The sequence below is a fragment of the Polypterus senegalus genome, chromosome 2, assembly GCF_016835505.1.
Source record: "Polypterus senegalus isolate Bchr_013 chromosome 2, ASM1683550v1, whole genome shotgun sequence".
In the NCBI taxonomy this organism is placed as follows: domain Eukaryota; kingdom Metazoa; phylum Chordata; class Cladistia; order Polypteriformes; family Polypteridae; genus Polypterus; species Polypterus senegalus.
The window spans coordinates 166,544,859-166,554,686 of record NC_053155.1 but is presented as its reverse complement, the minus strand read 5'-3'; positions in this window follow the sequence as shown (position 1 = coordinate 166,554,686).

Genomic DNA, 9,828 nt, shown 5'->3' with positions numbered 1-9,828 from the left:
AAGAAAAGGAAACATTTTGAAAATAACGTAACATGATTGTCAATGTAATTGTTTTGTCACTGTTGTGAGTGATGAGTGTTGCTGTCATATATATTATTGTCACACACGTGCGAGTTGGAGGCAGTCAAAGAGCCTAAAGGTGAGTGAAATCTTGCGAGACAAGGGTTTATCACGTGGTGCTTACCTGACTCTTTCTATCTACAGAAAACCGGAAGACAAGTAAAACAGTCGCAAACTCACAAATCCAAAATGGCCGCGATGACGTCACTTCCGGTTCCAACTCGATTACTTCAGTCTGCTCCTGGTGACGTTGGTTCCGTGGTCCCGCCTCCAAACGTCACTTCCTGCCAACCACTTCCTCCCATCATCCCATCCTCTATATAAACGCCATTTTGTTACAGCATTTCATTCATTTGTGTACTGAAAAAGGTCATATTTGGATCATTCTCCATTTTTGTCTGGACGACAATATATGGGGATAAAACCCCAAAACTTTTTCTATTTTGAGGACTCTATTTATTACAGTTGGCGTAGTCGGCAGGATACAATTGTTCATCATGAGCGAGGAACAAGACCTGAATACGATCATGGGAGATCTCCAAACCCTGAAGATCCAGATGGGGGAGACCCGAACCCAGTTGGCAGAAGCCGAGGCTCGTTCCCGTGCTGGTGCACGGACGGAGGTGGCTCGGTCACAGCCAATCCAGTTAACACCTTTAACTGAAAGTGATGACATTGAGTCCTATTTTTTGATTTTTGAAAGAACCGCGAAGTGGAATGCTTGGCCGAGGTCGGAGTGGGCGTACCTACTGGCTCCCTATTTGAAGGGAACGCGCAGAGGGCTTATTACGACTTAACCGAGGAACAGGCAGCCAACTATGACGCTCTGAAGACTGAGGTGTTCAAGCGCTACGGCGTTTCATCCGAACAACAGGTGAGAGTGGAGGGAGTGGCAGTTTGATCCCGAAAGGCCGATAAGAACGCAGGGCTTTGAAGCTTGGGGAAAGGTGTGTCGCTGGCTATGGCCCGACATTAACTCCTCCCATAAAATAGCGGAGCTCCTTGCATGTGAGACCTTCGTCCATGCCCTCCCTGACCACATTGCCCACCAAATAAGAAAACAAACATACGAGGATATGGACACCCTGATTCAGATAACGGAGCGTCATTGGGCGGCCAGTAAATCGGGGCGGTCGGAACGGACTTCTCACCAACCCAACGGATCGTGGGGCAGTCCCTGAGCCCCCGACAAACTTCCAAACCTGCCGTTAGTAGAAGGGACAGACCAGCCGGCCCCCCTCGCTGTTTCAAGTGCGGGGAGATCGGACATCTGTCCCGAGCTGTGCCTACGAGCGATGGATTGCTCGATAGTAAGGGGAGAAAGGTACTGTGCCACAGTGAATAACCCTCTGTCTCTTCCATATACAGGTGCAGTTATTATAAATGGCAGAAAGGTAAGGGCAATGTTTGATTCCGGGAGTAACATTTCCATTGTTGCTACCCGTTACGTATTACCACAACAGTGGACTAAGGAGAAAGCTAGTCTAAAGTGTATACATGGGGATATTAAATATTACAAAACCGCCAGGTGTGTCATATCCGTAGAATATAAAATATCTATGGCTATGGCAGTATTGCCCGATCCCCCTTTTCCAGTCATATTAGGAAGAGATTGGAATAAAATTAACAGCGGTAAAAACGTACCTGCATCTAATAAGAATTTGGGCTTAGTAATGGAGAATACTGCTCCGGCTGCCTCCACGCGTGTCCCTCAGTAGCACGGATCCATACGGGTACCCAGTGCGAAAGTTTTGATGTCCCATCGTCCTCGCGGAGCTGCTACAGTCGGCGAGAAGACGTAGAGGCAATAGCTCCTCCCATTGAATTAGAACAAGATCCTATTCAAAATTTAACGGCACAATTTAGATTAACCCCGTCATCATTCAAAGAGAACAATGGAATGATGATTCATTAAAAAATGCTAGAAATGCAATAGTATCTACTAACGGTTATACAAACCTAGATCCCATGCCACCAATGCCGTTCTTTGTAATTAAAAATGAATTATATCGAGTGGCAGAACACGAGGGTGAAGTGCGGGCTTTGTTGTTAATTCCACGTACGTTTCGGCGAAAAGTATGTGAATTAGCACACGCCACCTTCTAGGAGCCCATCGCCCGATAAGACTTTAGAGAGAATAAAACTCAGATTTTTTTGGCCGGGAATTAATGAGGAGGTCAGGCGATTTTGCGCTTCATGTCCGGAGTGTCAATTGCGCCAGATACCTAGAAGGACTAAAGCTCCTCTTATTCCCCTTCCCCTCATTGATATCCCGTTTGAATGAGTAGGTATCGATCTCGTTGGTCCATTACAACCCTCGTTAAAAGGATTTAAATATATTTTAGTTTTAGTAGATTATGCCACTCGCTTTCCAGAAGCTGTTCCGCTGCGCTCAGCTAATACAAAAAATATCGCACGGGAATTAGTAGGGATATTCGCGCGTGTTGGGATCCCCAAAGAAGTCTTAACAGATCAAGGGACTCCTTTCACTTCAGAAACGTTCAGGGAAGTGGCCAAATTACTCAAGATAAACCGATGTTTTTAGATGTTTTATCATCCTCAAACTGATGGATTGGTTGAACGTTTTAACCAGACGTTAAAACAGATGTTGCGCAAGGTAGTTAACGAGGACGGGAGAAACTGGGATCAGTTGCTTCCTCTCGTTTTGTTTGCCTACCGGAGGTGCCCAAACCTCAACAGGGTTTTCTCCTTTGAATTATTATATGGAAGACAACCCAGGGGATTTTGGACATGCTAAAAGAGGGTTGGGAGGAGGAGGTACTCCTACCTCAAATATTCTTGAATATATCGCAATTACGCGATAGACTAGAGAAAATTAGGCCTATCCTAAAAGAGAATTTAGAAAGCGCAAGCAGCGCAGTCATGTTACTATAATAGAAACACCACCATTCGGGAATTTGTCCCGGGTGATCGTGTTATGGTATTAGTCCCAACATCCCATTATAAATTGTTAGCCCATTGGCAAGGACCTTATGAAATTAAAGAAAGAAAAGGTCTCGTCGACTATTTAAACAACCAAATCGTCGACCGAGTGAAAGAATATATCATTAACTTGCTGAAACCGTGGAAGGACAGGGAACCCGACCACTCCTCCGGACAGCCTAGTTCACTTTATGTCCTGTGCCAAACTTAATTTTGGTTCCAACTTAACATCAGAACAAAGACAAGATCTCAAAGGCTATCTTGTCTGTACCTAAGGTGGTAGATGAATTACCTGGACGTACTGCATTGATTGCGGATGATATTATTACGGACCCTGGAGTGATTGTCAGGGAGAGACCTTACAGACTCCCAGAGGCAAAGAAAGTGGAAGTAGAGTTGGAAATTCGACGAATGCTGGATTTAGGGGTTATCGAGGAAAGCTATAGCCCTTGGTCTAGTCCAATTGTCTTAGTTTCTAAGCCCGATGGGTCTTGGAGGTTTTGTAATGACTTCCGACGACTCGGGTCTCTAAGTTTGATGCGTATCCAATGCCACGAGTGGATGACCTGCTCGATCGACTAGGAGGCGCTCAATTCCTAACTACCCTTGACATGACAAAAGGGTATTGGCAAATTCCTTAGCGGATTCTGCAAAGAAAAACGCATTTAGCACTCCCAGTGGACATTGGCAGTACAGAGTCCTTCCATTTGGTTTGCACGGGGCCAGCTACTTTCCAACGTCTGGTAGACACACTGCTACGGCCCCACAATTCCTATTGTGCCGCCTACCTAGATGACGTTGTCATCTATTCCAGCACATGGAAGGATCATGTATGGCAGGTGAAAATGGTACTTTCCACACTAGCAGCAGCCGGGCTTCGTATTAATTCAAAGAAATGTTTCTTTGGATTGAGAGAAGCCAAGTATTTGGGCTATCTGGTGGGGGGAGGTGTCTTGAAGCCACAATGTCTTAAAATTGATGCCATCATAAATTGGCCCCGTCCGATTAATAAGCGGCAAGTACAAGCATTTTTGGGATTAGCTGGTTACTATCGTCGCTTTGTGCCTCATTTCTCAGAAATTGCTTCGCCCTTATCTAATTTGACAAAGAAACGGGCACCTATAAAAGTGGTATGGGATGATATAGTAGATAAAGCATTTAGTGACTTAAAATTGGCCCTTACGTCAGCACCTGTTTTAAAATCTCCTGACTTTTCTCTTCCTTTTGTTCTCCAGACCGATGCATCGGCCACAGGACTGGGTGCCGTGTTGAGCCAATGTATCGACGGTGCTGAACACCCCGTTATGTATCTGAGCCGGAAACTGCTGGACCGTGAGACAAAGTATGCTGCGGTGGAGCGAGAGGCCTTGGCGATTTAAGTGGGCTATCACATCATTGAGGTACTACCTATTGGGGCAAGAGTTTACTCTGGTGACGGACCATGCCGCTTTACAGTGGATGTCCCTTCATCGGGAGTCGAATCCTCGCGTCACTAGGTGGTTTTTGGATCTTCAACCGTACCGTTTTAGCGTTACTTATCGTAGAGGTTCCTTGCAGGCCAACGCAGATGCTCTCTCCCGGTTCACGACCTCTCGGTGCAGGTCGCCCGACCGGATGGGTCTGGGCTGAGGGGGGGGTCATGTCACACACGTGCGAGTTGGAGGCAGTCAAAGAGCCTAAAGGTGAGTGAAATCTCGCGAGACAAGGGTTTATCACGTGGTGCTTACCTGACTCTCTATCTACAGAAAACCGGAAGACAAGTAAAACAGTCGCAAACTCACAAATCCAAAATGGCTGCGATGATGTCACTTCAGGTTCCGACTCGATTACTTGAGTCTGCTCCTGGTGACGTTGGTTCCGTGGTCCCGCCTCCAAACGTCACTTCCTGCCAACCACTTCCTCCCATCATCCCATCCTCTATATAAACGCCATTTTGTTACAGCATTTCATTCATTTGTGTACTGAAAAAGGTCATATTTGGATCATTCTCTTTTTTTTGTCTGGACGACAATATACGGGATAAAACCCCAAAACTTTTTCTATTTTGAGGACTATTTATTATATATATATATATATATATATATATATATATATATATATATATATATATATATATATATATATTATATATATATATATATATATATATATATATATATATATATATATATATAATACACACACACAACTATTTCAGTATCAGTGCAATACGCTGCTTGTTAAAACGGATAACTCCTGCTCTTACGTGCAAGTCTGCGTGGATATTATGAACTATCGTATTTGTTCAAGTTCTATTTAAATTTTAAATAGAAGGAATTTTTATTTAGTGACAGAAATATCTTTGGTAGGAATGGTAAAACAGACAGGAATATTATTCCTGAATAAATCAACTCAAACCTTAAACAACTTATAATATTTTGCTCTTCATAAAAATATATCCTGTCAAAATTATACAAATTCAAATATGAACATGCTGCATAACACAACCTGGAAATATAAATAAAACGTGTTCCTTTCAGTCAATACAAATTCAAAATCAAATCATTCAGTTGTCAGTTGTCTTTGCTCATATGTCATTTTAGAGCTGGACGCCTGGCATCTTTTTTTGGCAACAAGTTCGTTTGTTTGGTGTGAGGTTCTGTGTTGTGGAGATTCTCAGGATGGACTGCAGGTGTTCATCAGTGAGGCGACTCCTGTGTGCTGTTTTGTTAGTCTTTATCACTGAGAAGAGCTTCTCACACAGATTTGTGCTACCAAACACACACAAGGTTTGAGCTGCATGTAGACAGACTTTTTTTGTTCTTCAAAGTCATCAAAGCGCCGTGCAAACTCAGTGCGCTCATCCATCCATCCATCCATTCTCTTCCGCTTATCCGAGGTCGGGTCGCGGGGGCAGCAGCTTAAGCAGAGAGGCCCAGACTTCCTCTCCCCGCCACTTCTTCCAGCTCTTCCGGAGAATCCCATGCGTTCCCAGGCCAGCCGGGAGACATAGTCCCTCCAGCGTGTCCTGGGTCTTCCCCGGGCCTCCTCCCGTTGGACGTGCCCGAACACCTCACCAGGGAGGCGCCCAGGAGGCATCCTGATCAGATGCCCGAGCCACCTCATCTGACTCCTCTCGATGCGGAGGAGCAGCGGCTCTACTCTGAGCCCCTCCCGGATGACTGAGCTTCTCACCCTATCTTTAAGGGAAAGCCCAGACACCCTGCGGAGGAAACTCATTTCAGCCGCTTGTATTCGCGATCTCGCTCTTTCGGTCACTACCCATAGCTCATGACCATAGGTGAGGGTAGGAAGGTAGATCGACTGGTAAATTGAGAGCTTTGCCTTACGGCTCAGCTCCTTTTTCACCACGACAGACCGATGCAGAGCCCGCATCACTGCGGATGCCGCACCGATCCGCCTGTCGATCTCACGCTCCATTCTTCCCTCACTCGTGAACAAGACCCCGAGATACTTGAACTCCTCCACTTGGGGCAGGATCTCTCCCCCAACCCTGAGAGGGCACTCCACCCTTTCCGGCTGAGGACCATGCTCTCGGATTTGGAGGTGCTGATTCTCATCCCAGCCGCTTCACACTCAGCTGCGAACCGATCCAGAGAGCTGAAGATCACGGCCTGATGAAGCAAACAGGACAACATCATCTGCAAAAGCAGTGACCCAATCCTGAGTCCACCAAACCGACCCCTTCAACACCCTGGTTGCGCTTAGAAATTCTGTCCATAAAAGTTATGAACAGAATCGGTGACAAAGGGCAGCCCTGGCGGAGTCCAACTCTCACTGGAAACGGGCTCGACTTACTGCCGCAATGCGGACCAAGCTCTGACACCGGTTGTACAGAGACCAACAGCTCTTATCAGGGGTCCGTACCCCATACTCCCGAGCACCCCCACAGGATTCCCGAGGGACACGGTCGAATGCCTTTTCCAAGTCCACAAAACACATGTAGACCGGTCGGGCAAACTCCCATGCACCCTCCAGGACTCTGCTAAGGGTGAAGAGCTGGTCCACTGTTCCGCGACCAGGACTAAAACCACACTGTTCCTCCTGAATCCGAGGTTCGACTATCCGACGGACCCTCCTCTCCAGAACCCCGAATAGACTTTTCCAGGGAGGCTGAGGAGTGTGATCCCTCTATAGTTGGAACACACCCTCCGTCCCCTTTTAAAGAGGGGACCACCACCCCGGTCTGCCAATCCAGAGGCACTGTCCCGATGTCCATGCGATGTTGCAGAGACGTGTCAACCAAGACAGTCCTACAACATCCAGAGCCTTAAGGAACTCGGCGATCTCATCCACCCCGGGCCCTGCCACCAAGGAGTTTTTGACCACCTCGGTGACTTCAGTCCCAGAGATGGGAGAGCCCACCTCAGAGTCCCCAGGCTCTGCTTCCTCATTGGAAGGCATGTTAGTGGGATTGAGGAGGTCTTCAAGTACTCCTCCCACCACCCATAACGCCCGAAGTCGAGGTCAGCAGCGCACCATCCCCACCATATACGGTGTTGACACTGCACTGCTTCCCTCCTGAGACGCCGGACGGTGGACCAGAATCTCCTCGGCCGTCCAAAGTCGCTCTCCATGGCCTCCAAACTCCTCCCATGCCCGAGTTTTGCCTCAGCAACAACCGGCCGCTCCGCTTGGCCTGCCGGTACCTATCAGCTGCCTCCAGAGACCCACAGGACAAAAAGTCCTATAGGACTCCTTCTTCAGCTTGACGGCATCCCTCACGCGGTGTCCACCAACGGGTTCGGGATTGCCGCCACGACAGGCACCACCACCTTGCGGCCACAGCTCCGTCAGCCGCCTCAACAATAGAGGCACGGAACATGGCCCATTCGACTCAATGTCCCCACCTCCCTCGGGACGGGTTGAAGTTCTGCCGGAGGTGGGAGTTGAAGCTACTTCTGACAGGGGACTCTGCCAGCCGCTCCCAGCAGACCCTCACAACACGCTTGGGCCTACCAGGTCTGACCGCATCTTCCCCACCATCGGCCAACTCACCACCAGGTGGTGATCAGTTGACAGCTCCGCCCCTCTCTTCACCCGAGTGTCCAAGACATATGGCCGCAAGTCCACGACACGACCACAAAGTCGATCATCGACCTGAGGCCTAGGTTGTCCTGGTGCCAAGTGCACATATGAACACCCTTATGCTTGAACATGGTGTTCGTTATGGACAATCCGTGACGAGCACAGAAGTCCAATAACAAAACACCGCTCGGATTCAGATCGGGGGGGCCATTCCTCCCAATCACGCCCTTCCAGGTCTCACTGTCATTGCCCACGTGAGCATTGAAGTCTCCCAGCAAAACGAGGGAATCCCCAGAAGGTATGCCCTCTAGCAACCCCTCCAGAGACTCCAAAAAGGGTGGATACTCCAAACTGCTGTTCGCATGCGCACAAACAACAGTCAGGACCCTTCCCCACCCGGCGGAGGGAGGCCACCCTCTCGCCCACCGGGTAAACCCCAATGCACAGGCTCCAGTGGGGGCAATAAGTATGCCCACACCTGCTCGGCCTCTCACGGGGCAACTCCAGAGTGGTAGAGAGTCCAGCCCCTCTCAAGGAGATTGGTTCCAGAGTCCAAGCTGTGCGTCGAGGTGAGTCCGACTATATCTAGCCGGAACCTCTCGACCTCGCGCACTAGCTCAGGCTCCTTCCCTTCAGAGAGGTGACATTCCACGCCCCAAGAGCCAGTTTCTGTAGCCGAGGATCAGACCGCCAAGGTCCCCCTCGCCACCACCCAACTCGCATTGCACCCAACCTCCTTGGCCCCTCCCATAGGTGGTGAGCCCATGGGGAGTGCGCTCAGTTTATCAGCAAAGTGTGTATTTTGGGAACACCGTAGTGACGACTTGGTTCAACATTACTTGGCAACAGGGAAAGTGGGGCAAGTTGCACTAGTGCATTTGTGTCTCCCATAAAAGCAGCTTCACTTGAAATCACTTTGTGATTGTGCACGGGTAAAAATGTCCGCTGAAGTGTCAGATTCTTATTTAATTCTTCTGCTTTCTGTATCTTCTGCATTGCATTCAGGTTACCCTGATGTTTTGTCTCATAGTTCCGTCTTAGATTAAATTCTGTAATTACAGCCACATTAGCTCCACAAATGAGACACCCGGGTTCAGTAAACATATACTCAGCCTCCCATCGGTTTTTAAAGGCTCTATATTCAGAATCAACTTTTCTCTTCAGCATCGTGTGAGCTAGCTTCGCAATAACTTGCAACATCATAAGCTAGACTTGATTAACGCGTAAGTGTTCGCCAAGGCAGCTGAAGCGCTGCATTATGGGATCTGTAGTTTGTGTTACCAGCGCTTCATATACCCGGGCCATTAATAACAATAATCTATACTAATAAAAGGCAAAGCCCTCACTCACTGACTCACTGACTCATCACTAATTCTCCAACTTCCCGTGTGGGTGGAAGGCTGAAATTTGGCAGGTTCATTCCTTACAGCTTCCTTACAAAAGTTGAGCAGGTTTTATATCAAAATTCTATGCGTAATTGTCATAACTGGAAGCAGTTTTTCTCCATTTACTGTAATGGAGATGAGCTTCAACGCCGTGGGGAGTTTCGTGTGACATCATCACGCCTCCCACGTAATCACGCAGTACATAGAAAACCAGGAAGACCTCAAAAGCGCAGAAGAAAACATGCATTATATAATTGAGAAGGCAGCGAAACAATAAGAAGCGAGTGACATATACAACCATATTCATGAGTTCTGCTACTTCGGAAAACAAAGCACGATGTAAACCTACACTTTAAATTAAGTTCATAGACAGGCTGACGCTGGCGTTTGTAATTTAGTGCCTGCCCATATA